The 14,189-nt window shown below is 32.8% G+C and overlaps 1 non-coding gene and 2 pseudogenes across 1 annotated transcript; 2 read left to right on the forward strand and 1 right to left on the reverse strand.

The window, feature by feature from the left end:
* Positions 1-4,301: 4,301 nt before the first annotated feature.
* Positions 4,302-5,089, reverse strand: LOC125424025 (putative protein TIC 214 N-terminal part; annotated as a pseudogene).
* A 327-nt stretch (positions 5,090-5,416) lies between these two features.
* On the forward strand, positions 5,417-5,488 carry TRNAN-GUU (transfer RNA asparagine (anticodon GUU)). The gene has a single exon. It is a non-coding gene; the product is annotated as a tRNA-Asn (tRNA).
* A 1,761-nt stretch (positions 5,489-7,249) lies between these two features.
* Positions 7,250-8,510, forward strand: LOC125424021 (ribulose bisphosphate carboxylase large chain-like; annotated as a pseudogene).
* The last annotated feature ends 5,679 nt before the right edge of the window (positions 8,511-14,189 follow it).

Raw genomic sequence — 14,189 nt, forward strand, 5'->3', positions numbered from 1 at the left:
AATAAAAAATAAAAAATACCCTTTCTAGATTTTCAAATTTCAGTTGACACAATATTCTTATTCGACTGTAAGAGCAAAACAACTTCAATTTATTTAATATTACTATTGATCGGATCAAACCATTAAAGAATATAAATTATTCTTTTTATTAGTTTAATTATTTTAACTTTGATAAATTATCAATTTTTTATTTTATATTTATAACTTATAAAATATAAAATCAAAATCAAACTGAAAAAAAAAAATTGAAAGTAAATTACTTTCGAGTCAAATCAATTCAAATATTTCCTAATCTTGATTATTTATTTGTTTCATAAAAAAAAAACTTTTTGAATTCCTCGTAGAAAGAGATTTTGCTAATGAAAAAGATTTCAATGCTGCCGGATATCCCTTCCTTTTCCAAATATTTTTCCGAATGCGTTTTTTTTGATATAGAGGTGCGTTTTTTTGGAACTGCCATTAAAAAATTCTAATAGGTTATTCATTACCAGGGTTGGATATCAAAGACATCTATTATTCAAAACCAGCTGTTCTTTACGATTAATTATAATTATCAATCTATTTATTTTCTAGATTGTACTTCCTTTATAAAAATATGGATCTAGAAAAATCGTATAAAATATTACTAGCAACATAAACAATATGGTGATTTTTAAAAATTGAATATAAATTTTTTTTATTTTTTTATTTTTCTATTCCATACAATTTGATATAACATCTGGAAGAAAGATTTGTATTTATTTTATTGGTTCTCTTATATCTACCTTCAAATTGATATCTTCTATATCTATAGAATCTACTATGCAATAGAACTAAAATTGATTGAAATTGATATGAGAAAAAAAAATACAAAGAAAAAAACCTGTGCCTTTCTATCTCTATCCAGTTTTTTTGTTTTGTCATCCAAAATTTTATACATGGAATAAAATACATTGAAATGTTTAATAACCCAACCCCTATCTTTATTAAAAAAAAAAAAAACTTTAGTAATTTTTTTCTATTAATTATTCATTTTATTTAATTGGTCAAGCCCGATAAATGAGTAAACCTAATTAAATTTTAAAAATTAGAACGAAACTAGTAGTTAATCTGCGAAAAGATATAGGATAGATGGTTTTATAAAAGCTATTTTAGGAATTCCTTCTTTAAATTTTATATAAAGTCACATGTTGGAGTCATAGTTTCTTTATCATAACCTTTCTGACAAATGTCTTTTATTGGAATAGAAGACAATCAATTGGTTCAAATTCGTTACTGATTCTGAATAATCCAACTAAAACTAAAATAAATAACTTTTATTTTATAAGTTAAATTAGGGTTATTTATGCTTCATATCACAATAAAAAACTATTTCTGGTGAAATTTTTTATCCTTGCTGTATATATAGATAAATAAATTATTGTAATACGTAATAGTAATAAAAATATATCATCTTTTGTATCTTCATAAAATTTGACTTAATAATTTAATAAAAAAATGTATTTCTTTTTCACTAGTAACGTGGTCATATCGTTTGACCAACTCTAACCTCTTGATTTGAAATATTTGAGGTAGTTGAGAAAGTTTCTGAATAATTAAAGCTAGAAAATTCTATTCAGTTTTGTATATCTTAACTTTTTTTATTAACTGACCCTTTTCAAAAAAAATAAAAACCGGTGAACAGAAACAATTAATTAAGATAAAAAGATTCTTTTATATGGAATATATATATCACTAGTCATGGATCATACCTTTCATTCCCCTTCCAACTCCTATGTTAATAGGAGTAGGACTTCTACTTTTTCCAACGGCAATAGAAAATCTTCACTGTATGTGGGTTTTTCCTAGTGTTTTACTGTTAAGTATAGTTATAATTTTTTCCGCCCATATATTTATTCAACAAATAAATAACAGTTCTCTTTATCTATCTGTATGGTCTTGGACCATCAATAATGATTTTTCTTTAGAATTTGGCTATTTAATTGATCCACTTACTTCTCTTATGTTAATATTAATCATTACTGTTGGAATTATGGTTCTTATTTATAGTGATAATTATATGTCTCATGATCAGGAATATTTGAGATTTTTTACTTATATGAGTTTTTCTAATACTTCAATGATAGGATTAGTTATTAGTTCAAATTTGATACAAATTTATTTTTTTTGAGAATTAGTTGGAATGTGTTCATATCTATTAATAGGTTTTTGGTTCACCAACCTATTGCAGCAACTGCTTGTCAAAAGGCATTTTTAACTAATCATGTAGGGGATTTTGGGTTATTATTAGGAATTTTATTTGTTTATATGATAACAGGTAGTTTAGAAGTTAGGGATTCGTTTGAAATATTCAATCACGTGGTTGATAATAATGAAGTTGATTTCTTAGTTGTTACTTTGTGTGCCTGTCTATTATTTGCCAGTGCAGTTGCTAAATCTACCTAATTCCTCCTTCATGTATGGTCACCCAATGCTATGGAAGGACCTACCCCTATTTCCGCTCTTATACACGCTGCTACTATTGTTGCAGTCAGAATTTGTCTTATAGCTTGGCTTCTTCCACTTTTCATAGTTTTACCTTTCATAATGAATCTAATAGCTTTTATTGGGATAATAATATTACTTCTAGGAGCCACTTTAGCTCTTGCTCAAAAAGATATTAAAGGGGTTTAGCTTATTCTACAATGTCTCAATTGGGTTATATGATGTTAGCTCTAGGTATGGGGTCTTATCGAGTGGCTTTATTTCATTTGATTACTCATGCTTATTCAAAAGCATTGTTGTTTTTAGGATCCGGATCAATTATTCATTCCATGGAAACAATTGATGGATATTCTCCAGATAAAAGCCAGAATATGGTTCTTATGGGCGGTTTACGAAAACATGTACCAATTACAAAAACGGCATTTTTATTAGGTACACTTTCTCTGTGTGGTATTCCACCTTTTGTGTGTTTTTGGTCCAAAAATGAAATTCTTACTGATAGTTGGTTATATTCACCGATTTTTACAATAATCGCTTGCTCCATCGCTAGCTTAATTGCATTTTATATGTTTCAGATCTATTTACTTACACCGGAAAGAAAAAAAATAGCTCGTTCTATTCAATATCTCTATGGGGTAAAGAAGGGCAAAGAGTTATTAAAAAAATGTTACTTTATTAACTTTATTAACAATGAATAATAAGGAAAGGGCTTCTTTTTTTTTTTTTTTTTTTTTTTTTCTAAAAAGGCATATCAAATTGATAGTAATGTAAAAAGCATGATGTGCCCTTTTATTACTATTAGTCAATTTGGAACTAAGAACACTTTCCAGTATCCGCAGGAATCAGACAATACTATGCTATTTCCTATGCTTATATTAGTACAATTTACTTTGTTCATTTCAATTCATAGGAATTCCTTTCCTCAATCAATTCAATCAAGAAGCTTTGGATTTGGATATATTACTAAAAATTGTTAAACCCAGCGATGAACCTTTCACATCCAAATCAAAATACTTCTGTGGGTTTGTATGAGTTTATTTCAAATGCAACTTTTTCATTCAGTATAGCTTTTTCTGGAATCCTTGTAGCATCTTTTTTATATAAGCTGATTTATTTCTCTTTACAAAATTTGAATTTCTTTAATTCATTTGTTAAAAGTATTCCTACAAAAGGAAAAATTCTTGGGGAAAAACTATTAAATGAGATATATGATTTGTCATATAATCGTGGTTACATAGATGTTTTTTATGCAATATGCTTAACTAACCGTATAAGAGGATTGGCTCAACTAACTCATTTTTTTGATAAATGAATAATTGATTGAACTACGAATAGTGTCAGTACTGCGACTTTTTTCGTAGGAGAAGGTATCAAATATGTGGGCGGCGGTCAAATTTTTTCCTATCTCTTAGTTTATATATCTAATGTATTAATCTTTTTATTAATTTACTTTTTATTTTCTTTTAATTTATACAAAATTTATAAATTATTTATAAAAAATAAAAAAATAAAACTTAACTCAACTTAAGTTAACTCAATCAATTATTTAATTTAACAAGAGGTTTTTTAACCTAGAGTAGATCTTTTTTTTCTGTAAATATTTCTAACTTTGAATTTTCTTGATTTTCATCCACATCCATATAATAAGTTTCATACACGAGCCTATTTTTATAGTGTGTCTATTTAAAGTGGAATTCATCCTCTGTTTTTTCCTTTCCATTCACTCGTATTTCTTCCGTTTCATCGATTTTGTCCAGATCCTCCTTTTCTTTTGAAAAAAGGGAAGGAGAAAGATCTTCATCTATGGATCTCTCTTGTTCCTATTTAATCCCCTTCGTTTATGAAGTTGTTTCTATTTCTACATCTGTTTCTTCCTCACTTTCCCCCTTTTCTTCCATTTTTTAGGTTTCTTTCAGTTTCTTAGTAACAACACGGGTAATAAATAAGAGAATACTAAAGATTCGAGCCATGGAATTTCTCAATTCTGACACAAGGTACTTATTAGATATAAGTACATTAGATCTAATAGAATTATTTTGCTGTATCCAAACAAATACGAATTCAACCCATTTCACGAATAAATGTGACTAATTAACCAACCAACAAAACTACTTGTTACAAATAACATCTTGTTGTTGCATTGAAACATATGAATGTTGACTAATCAGACTAACATTGAACTTGGTAAAATGAAATGGTTGAATAATTGAAAAATGAGATTATTCAGCAATACACATTGAATGCTAAGATTACGCATTGAATTTCTGTTAGTAGATCCATAATCAAAAAAGTGTTTGTGATTGTTCCATAAGAAATGAAATAAAAGATACGGTAGAGCTAGGACAGTTATTGTATGAGGTCTACCTAATGCTAGATGTAAGGGCACATAATAGATCGATATGAACATCATGAGCTGTCCTGTAATAAAACTGGTTGTTGCTGATACTTTCTTTTCATTTCCTTCTTCTCCTTCTTCCATAATGCGAGCTTAGAGAAGGAAGAGATAAGAGGGCCATATGGAGAATGTGGTCAGAAATCCATAACAGAGTCCGACCATAATGATTGAATTGATTATCTTCATGCATAAGGATACTAGATTACCTAGTATAAAAGATTTAAAAATCATCACAAATCTCCCCTTTTTCTTTTCTATTTCAATTTCTAGATTATTATATGATGATTTTTAAACTTTCCATATATATATAGAAATAGAAAGAGATAGACTAGAAACTTCATTTCTTATCTCAATGACACCAAAGGGATATTAAATGAATGGAATTGGGGTATGGATGGAATAAAATGAAATTGAGCCGCTTTTGGGTTCCCTATGAAAGGAGGCATGGAACAGAGCCACTATGAAGAAGTTCTAGGAGTTACAAAGGAAAATTTGAGCTCATATTGGTAATGGGTTGAGAACGGGAATTGAACTCTATGAGATCTAATCTCCTGTTGTTCCTCAATGGCTCAGTGGTAGAGCGGTCGACTGTTAACTGACTAGTCGTAAGTTCGAATCTTACTTGGGGAAATTTGATTCATTCCGAATTAAAGAATTCAAAATGAAAGGGTTCACTTTTACCATTAAGAGTAGGTAACTCGTTCCCTGTGTCTTTGTTTCTATTGCATTCTATCTCATCGTATCACATTCTGTTCTGCAATATTTGAGAATCACTGTCAAACCTCAGCGTAGGTCCAGGATTATCCTTTGTTCCATAATCTGGGGCTATTTACAACTATCCAATTAAGAAATCTCAGGTGTACTAGCAAGTGCATCAAACATGCAGTCATCGATTCGAGTCCACAATTACCGCGAGCAAACATATTAATGATGACAAACGCATTTTTGCTATGCTACTAATACTTGTACTTTCTCTGCTATTCTGCCCTAGGCTTGCTAAGGAAGAATTACGTGGCGTAAAATAAAAAAATATGCTGACTCGAGCTTTGGGCCAGGCATACTATATTTAATTTATCCACCATTAACGATAAATAAAAATAAATAAAAAATGAAAGAGTAAGGCCGTTCCATTTTAACAAAAGACCTATGCCCAAATTCCATAGCTTGGGGCCCACAATCCCGATCATGATTTCCCTACCTCCAAAGGGAAAGGTCCTTCCCTTTTTGGCCAGTTGTGGGTGAGGAGGGATTCGAATCCCCGACACCATGGTTCATAGCCATGTGCTCTAATCCTCTGAGCTACAGGCCCCACCCCATCTCCACTGAATCTGTTCCTAGGATTACCCTAGAAAAAAGAAACCTTTCCTCTCCCTAGTCGTTTCGAGTTAAGAAGATGTGAAAGCACCTCTCTCTATATAAGAACGGTGCAATCCGAGGTGTGAAGTGGGAGAGAAGGGATTTCATAATTGGGGTTTTGAATAAGATGACCATTTAATTTTTCTTTTTTTTTTTCATATTGAAAAAATAAAGTAATAAGAATGAGAGGTGTTAAGCTTTTTATCATCCTAGCGTCGAGCTATTTTTCCGCAAGACCTCCCCTACAGTATCGTCACAACAATAGAGTTTAACCACCAAGTTTAGGATGGATTGGTGTGGTTCCTCTATGCCTAAGACACTAGAATATCGAACCATGAACGAAGAAAGCCATGAGAGAAAAGCATATTGGCTAGTGATTATGAGGCCCCAATTTTTGATTGAAGGGGACACCAAAGGCCTCTGCCCTTCCATCCCTTAGATAGATAAAGAAGGAAGGCAAAGCTTTTGGTTTTCATGTTGTCAAAGAGTTGAACAGTCGTTTTTTTATGTTGTCAAAGAGTTGAACAATGAAAAAAGATGGCGAGTGCCTGATCGAATTGATCGCGTCATGTAGGAACAAGGTTCAAGTCTACTGGTCTGCCAGGATGCCTCAGCTGCATACATCACTGCACTTCCACTTGACACCTATCGTAATGATAAATGGCTCGTCTCGCCATGACCTTCTCTTGAATTCTTAAAACTTCTGTCGCTCCACCTCCGTAGTGGTAGAAAACCCATTGCTGTCTTGGTTGTGCTACCGAAGCTCTGGGAAAGTCACAATAGGAGAGCACTCATCTTGGGGTGGGCTTACTACTTAGATGCTTTCACTCCTCACTTGGCTATTTAGCTTTTACCGTGGGCACGATAGAGGTACACCAGAGGTGCATCCTTCCCGGTCCTCTCGTACTAGGGAAAGTCCTCTCAATGCTTTAACACCCACACTGGATATGGACCGAACTGTCTCACGACGTTGTGAACCCAACTTACGTACCATCGGATCACTAAGGCCGTTGGTATTATGAGAATTCTTAATTCATGAGTTGTAAGGAGGGACTTGCATCACCACAAATAGAGGCTAAAGAAGTGTTGGATTCAAAGTTGGTGTTAAAGATTATAAATTGACTTATTACACTCCTGACTATGAAACCAACGATACTGATATCTTGGCAGTGTTTCGAGTAACTCCTCAACCTGGGGTTCCGCCTGAGGAAGCAGGGGTTGTGATAGCTGCTGAATCGTCTACTGGTTCATGGACAACTGTATGGACTGATAGGCTTACCAGTCTTGATCGTTACAAAGGTCAATGTTACAACCTTGAGCCCATTGCTGGAGGAGAAAATCAATATATTGCTTATGTAGCTTTCCCCTTTGACCTTTGTGAAGAAGGTTCTGTTACTAACATCTTTACTTCCATTGTGGGTAATATTTTTGGGTTTAAGGCCCTGCACACTCTACGTTTGGAGGATTTTTGAATCCTTCCTTCTTATACTAAAACTTTCCAAGGACCACCTCATGGCATCCATGTTGAAAGAGATAAATTGAACAAGTATGGCCACCCTCTATTAGGATGTACTATTAAACCTAAATTGGGGTTATTTGCTAAGAATTACGGTCGAGCAATTTATGAATGTCTTTGTGGTGGACTTGATTTTACCAAAGATGGTGAGAATGTAAATACCCAACCATTTATGCGTTGGAGAGACCGTTTCTTATTTTGTACCGAAGCCATTTATAAAGTACAAGTTGAAACAGGTGAAATCAAAGGGCATTACTTGAATGCTATTGCAGGTACATGCGAAGAAATGAAATAGGTAAAGCATTATATCTGTTTGGTGGAGATCATATTCACGTTGGTACTATAGTATGTAAACTTGAAGGGGAAAGAGACATCACTTTAGGCTTTGTTGATTTACTACATGATTATTTTATTGAAAAACATTGAAGCCGCGATATTTATTTCATGCAAGATTGGGTCTCTCCACCAGGTGTTATCCCTGTGGCTTCAGGGGGTATTCATGTTTGGCATATGCCCGCTCTGACTGAGATCCTTGGAGATTATTCTATACTACAGTTCAGAGGAGGAACTTTAGGAAACCCTTTTGGAAATGCGTTTAGTACCATAGCTAATCGAGTAGCTTTAGAAGCATGTGTACAAGCTCATAATGAGGGACATGATCTTGCTCGTGAGGGTAATGAAATTATCAGTGAGGCTAGTAAATGGAGTCATGAACCAGCTGCTACTTGTGAATTATGGAAGGAGATCAAATTTGAATTCGAAGCAATGGATACTTTGTAATCCAGTAATTACTTACTATTCGTTCTTTTAATTGTAATTGTAATTAAACTCAACCCAATCTTTTAGTAAAAGGATTGAGATGTATACAAAGATTTTATCAATTATTGATAGATACAGACCTATCTAGATATACAAGATCTTAAATACAAAATATAAAGCGAAACAACTTAAATGTTTCTATTGTTGTGTTGGATCCACAATTAATCCTATGGATCCTTAGGATTGGTGTATTTTTTTATTTTTTATATTATATATTTTAATTATCATTTTTGTAATTATATATTTTGTTGAAGTGTGGCAATTTTGCCACTTGATAGTGCATGTCACCGGCTAGCATGTACACCTTGGTATCACCTCCTTTTCTTTTTATGAGTTTATATTTTTTGTATGTTTTTAATTGATGCAAGGTATATTTTGATAATGTTTTGTGCCTAAGTTATGGATGCAAAAGCGTAGGCAAAACTATGCACAAATTTCAATTATAACAGTAATTAGGGGTATATGATGCCTATAGGTAATTTTAGGAAATTTTGAGGAAATTATCATGCTTCGATTCAACTTTTACAATTTGTCAGCGAATAGATTGAATATTGAAAGTCGAAAATTTGATAGAGCATGACATGTTCTTTCTGTCCGCAACGAAACAATATCATAAAAAAAAAAGAGGGAGAGTGCAGATAGATAGTTCTATTTATATTCGCACATGTTTAATAAATATCATCTTTTTTACACATTTCAATCCCATTCTACAAATTTGATTAAAAAAATAGGTAAAAATCTCTCTCTACTCTGTGAATTATTTTTTGAACAATTGAATCCATGAAAAAGTTAAGTGCTAGAAAAAAAAAATCCTGAATACATTTATGGTATCCAATCGGATTGGAATATGGAATATCATAATAATGGTAGAAATTGAATCACTTTTTGGTTTGGTATTCTATAAAAATTATTTGGATATTCTAGACAAAACTCCATAAGAAAAAGTGGAATTTATCATTTTCATTTGTATCCGTTGCAAATTATAATTTGAGTATAAAATTCTCGTTATCCCTCCTTCACACATATTTCATATATTCCATGTATTTTATGAAGTTAGGTTAAATTTCATGTGATTCAGTAAACAAAATATGAATTCCATCATTGCTATATTGATCCATATGATTTAATGAAGAATGAGCAAATAATGGGATTTTTTTTTTCTATGAATGAGAAATAAAAAAATGCTTAAGGGTAGAACCAAGGAAATGTCTACAATACCTGGATTTAATCAAATACAATTTGAAGGGTTTTGTAGATTCATTGATCGGGGCTTAACAGAAGAATTTTATAAGTTTCCAAAAATTGAAGATACATATTAAGAAATTGAATTTCAATTATTTGTGGAAACATATCAATTGGTAGAACCGTTGATAAAAGAAAGAGATGCTGTATATGAATCACTCACCTTTTCTTTTCAATTATATGTATCTGTGGGATTAATTTGGAAAACTAGTAGGGATATGCAAGAACAAACAATTTCTATTGGAAACATTCCTCTAATGAATTCCTTAGGAACTTCTATAGTAAATGACATATACAAAATTGTGATCAATCAAATATTACAAAGCCTCGGTATCTAGTACCAGTCAGAATCGGACCATAATGGAATTTCGATCTAATATCAGATTGAGGAGGAAGATTATAATTAGAGATTGATAGAAAAGCAAGTATATGGGTTCATGTGAGTAGGAAATAGAAAATATCTATTCTAGTTCTATCATTAGATATGGGTTTGAGTCTAAGAGAAATTCTAGAGAATGTTTGTTACCTTAAAATTTTATTGTCTTTCTTGAATGATAAGGAGAAAAAAAATTAAGTCAAAAGAAAATGCCATTTTGGAGTTTTGTCAACAATTTGCTTGTGTAGATGGAGATCTGATATTTTCTGAATCTTATGTAAGGAGTTACAAAAGAAATTCTTTCAACAAAGATGTCAGTTAGGAAGGATTAGTCGACAAAATATGAACCGTAGACTGAATCTTGATATACCGCAGAACAATACATTTTTATTACTACAAGATATATTGGCCGCTGCAGATCATTTGATTGGAATGAAATTTGGAATGGGTACACTTGATGATATGAATCATTTAAAAAATAAACGTATTTGTTCGATAGCGGACCTCTTACAAGATCAATTTGGATTGGCCTTGGTTCGTTTAGAAAATATGGTTAGAGGAACTATATGTGGAGTAATTAGGCACAAATTGATACTGACTCCTCAGACTTTGCTAACTTCAACTCCATTACCAATTACTTATTGAAAGGATTAGGGCAAGGTTAATCTAAAGAGAACAAGGTTTTAAATGTTTGGAAATTGATTTGAAGTTTAGATGTTCTTGGCTTGCTTTGTTTAAGCTGTTGGAAAATTTTCCAGTTTTGGTCGGTTTATGTTTCGCTTGGTTTCAAAATGGAAACTAAGGTATTTTCTCCAAAATTCAATACAATTCATTCATTTAGATGTAATACATACTTATAGCATACAAAATAGGTGTGAAATAACACCATGGCTTGTTCTGAACACCAATTCAAACAAGTCCTTCATGGTGAAGCAAAACACATGTGTAAAGTAACTTTGCCACATGCTTCATGGTTTGTTGACAAGTGTTGTTGCCTCATTAGGTGCTTCATGTTCAAGTAGTCCTGATGCATGATGATACATGTCCTTCCATGTATTGGATGAGAGAGAGGCCAAATGGTTAGGCTCCATGTTACCAAGTAGCTTCCATGTCACCATCGTAGTTACCAAGGTGCTTTCCATGTCATCAAAGTGCTTCATTTCCATAAACTTCCTAACACTCTAATTTGGCTAATACATATTAAATAACACATTTTGGTGTCTTTGTGCACCAACTTAACAAGCCTAGAATACAACACAAAATGATTTAATCAACTACCTAAATGATATACAAAGCAAACTAAGGAAGTTGCTTCTCGACCAAGGCATTAGGCTTGGTCTCAGGTTTGGCTTGTTTATGGTTAACAATTTGCCATGATTCTCTAACACTTATGAATTTCAGATTACACCCTTTATTTCAAGTTTTGGATCGAACTAATCCATTGACACAAATAGTTATGGCAGAAAATTGAGTTATCTAGGCCCAGGAGGATTGACAAGGCGAACTGCCAGTTTTCGGATACGAGATATCCATCCTAGTCACTATTGATGCATTTGCCCTATTAACACGTCTGAAGGAATCAATATTAGATTATTACAAGCCATCCTTGGCATTCAGGTGTCCACTTCAAAGGAAACTTGTTTAAAGTTACCTATCGACGGTAGAGGTCGAGTTATTGATGTGAGATGGATTCAGAAAAACAAGGGGTTCTAGTTATAATCAGAAACGATTGTGTATATATTTCACAAAAGCGTGAAATTAAAGTGGGGGATAAAGTAGCTGGAAGACATGGAAATAAAGGTATCATTTCAAAAAGTTTATGACCCGTTGATATGGTCTTCAACCCATTAGGAGTACCCTCACGCATGAATGTTGGCCAGATATTGAATGTTCTCTCGGGTTGGCGGGAAGTCTGCTACATAGACATTATCGAATAGCACCTTTAGATGAGAGATATGAACAGGAGACTTTGAGACAACTAGACTTTTCTGAATTATATGAAGCCAGTAATTAAACAGCGAATACATGGGTATTTAAACCCGAGTATCCAGGAAAAAGCAGAATATTTGATGGTAGAACGGGGGATCGTTTTGAACAACCTATTATAATAGGAAAGCCTTATATCTTGAAATTCGTTCATCAAGTTGATGATAAAATGTGTGGACGTTCTAGCAGACATTATGCACTTGTTACACAATAACCACTTAGAGGAAAGGCCAAGCAGGGGGGGCAGCAGGTAGGAGAAATGGAAGTCTGGGCTCTAGAGGGATTTGGTGTTGCTCATATTTTACAAGAGATGCTTACCTATAAATCTGATCATATTAAAGCTCGCCAAGAAGTACTTGGTACTACAATCATTGGGGAATAATACCTAAACCGGAGGATGCTCCAGAATCTTTTCGATTGCTCGTTCGAGAATCACGATCTTTGGCTCTGGAATTGAATCATTTACTTGTATCTGAGGAAATCTTCCAGATTAATAGCAAGGATGCTTAATCGGAATGAATTAGAATTTTTCTTCTATGATCAATCGATATAAACATCAACAACTTCAAATCGGATCAGTTTCTCCTCAACAAATAAGTGCTTGGGCCAAAAAAATCCTACCTAATGGAGAGATATTTGGAGAGGTGACAAAATCCTACACTTTTCATTACAAAACTAATAAACCGGAAAAAGATGGATTATTTTGTGAAAGAATTTTCGAGCCTATAAAAAGTGGGATTTGTGCTTGTGGAAATTATCGAGTAATAGGAGATGAAAAAGAAGAACCAAAATTTTGTCAACAATGTGGAGTTGAATTTGTTCATTCTCAGATACGAAGATATCAAATGGGTTACATCAAACTAGCATGCCCAGTAACCTGTGTGTGGTATTTGAAACATCTACCTAGTTACATTGCAAATCTTTTAGATAAGCCTCTTAAAGAATTAGAAGACCTAATATATTGTAATGTGTGATTTGATCAAAATTATGCATTTACAAATTCAAAATGAGAAACTGTCATCCCATTCAATCGAATTAGGATGCCCTAGATTTGACATGTCTCTTGGTAGGAGTAACATGAAACTCAGAATTATGGGTGTGTTCAATACTCCCAAGTAAAAAAGGAATTGGTCTATGGTTGATTCAATAACAAATAAATAGAAATTTGTACCTCGTGAAAAAGAAGACTTTTTTTGTGGAATTAACCATTTCCGTTATTTCTAAATGAAAGAAATTCTGTCGAAATAAGCAAAATAAGAAAATATGTCATGGTTGTAGGAGTCTATCCATTTCATATAGGCTTTAAGGATATCATGAAATAACCATCAAGGGGAAGTAGGGACCTAAAAGATTGAACGGAATGATACATAGACAAGTAAATACCTTATGAATTCTAAGGCCCTCCTTTACTTTAATTAAAATTAAAGGGATTCATCATTCGAAGGCAAGTAGACTACTCAATAATTTCAAATTTCATTTATTTTATTATGCCATAATTAAATAAAGAATTCAATTTAGAAAATATACTAAAACAAATAAATAAAATGAATCAATGAAATTTGCTTGACCTTCTTTTGGAACTTAAGTAAGGAGTAGATTTTTTGGGGTTTTTATACAATTTGGAAGTGGAAATGAAACCTCTTTCTTTTCTTTATCTTTTTTGGTGTAACTACTTGAGTCGGATGAGAGGAAACTTTCATGTCCGATTTTGAGGGGGGAAGATCCAATAGGACCCTATCCAAAATTTTTTTTGCTAGGCCCATAACTAAAAAACCCACTTTCTTACGATTACAACGTTCATTCTAATATGAGATCCAATCCTGGAAATACAACATCCCACTTTTTTTTACTTCCCAAGGGTTCGAGACATTTTGAAATCGAGAAATTTCTACTGGAGCAAGTGCTATCCAAAAACAATTAGCTGATTTGGATTTGTGAATTATTATAGATTATTCGTTGGTAGAATGGAAAGAATTAGCCTTTTTAGGAAGGAAAGGCTTTTTATTTCTACTGAAGGAAAAATATTTTCCAGCCTT

The sequence above is a fragment of the Ziziphus jujuba genome, chromosome 9 (assembly GCF_031755915.1).
Source record: "Ziziphus jujuba cultivar Dongzao chromosome 9, ASM3175591v1".
NCBI lineage: Eukaryota > Viridiplantae > Streptophyta > Magnoliopsida > Rosales > Rhamnaceae > Ziziphus > Ziziphus jujuba.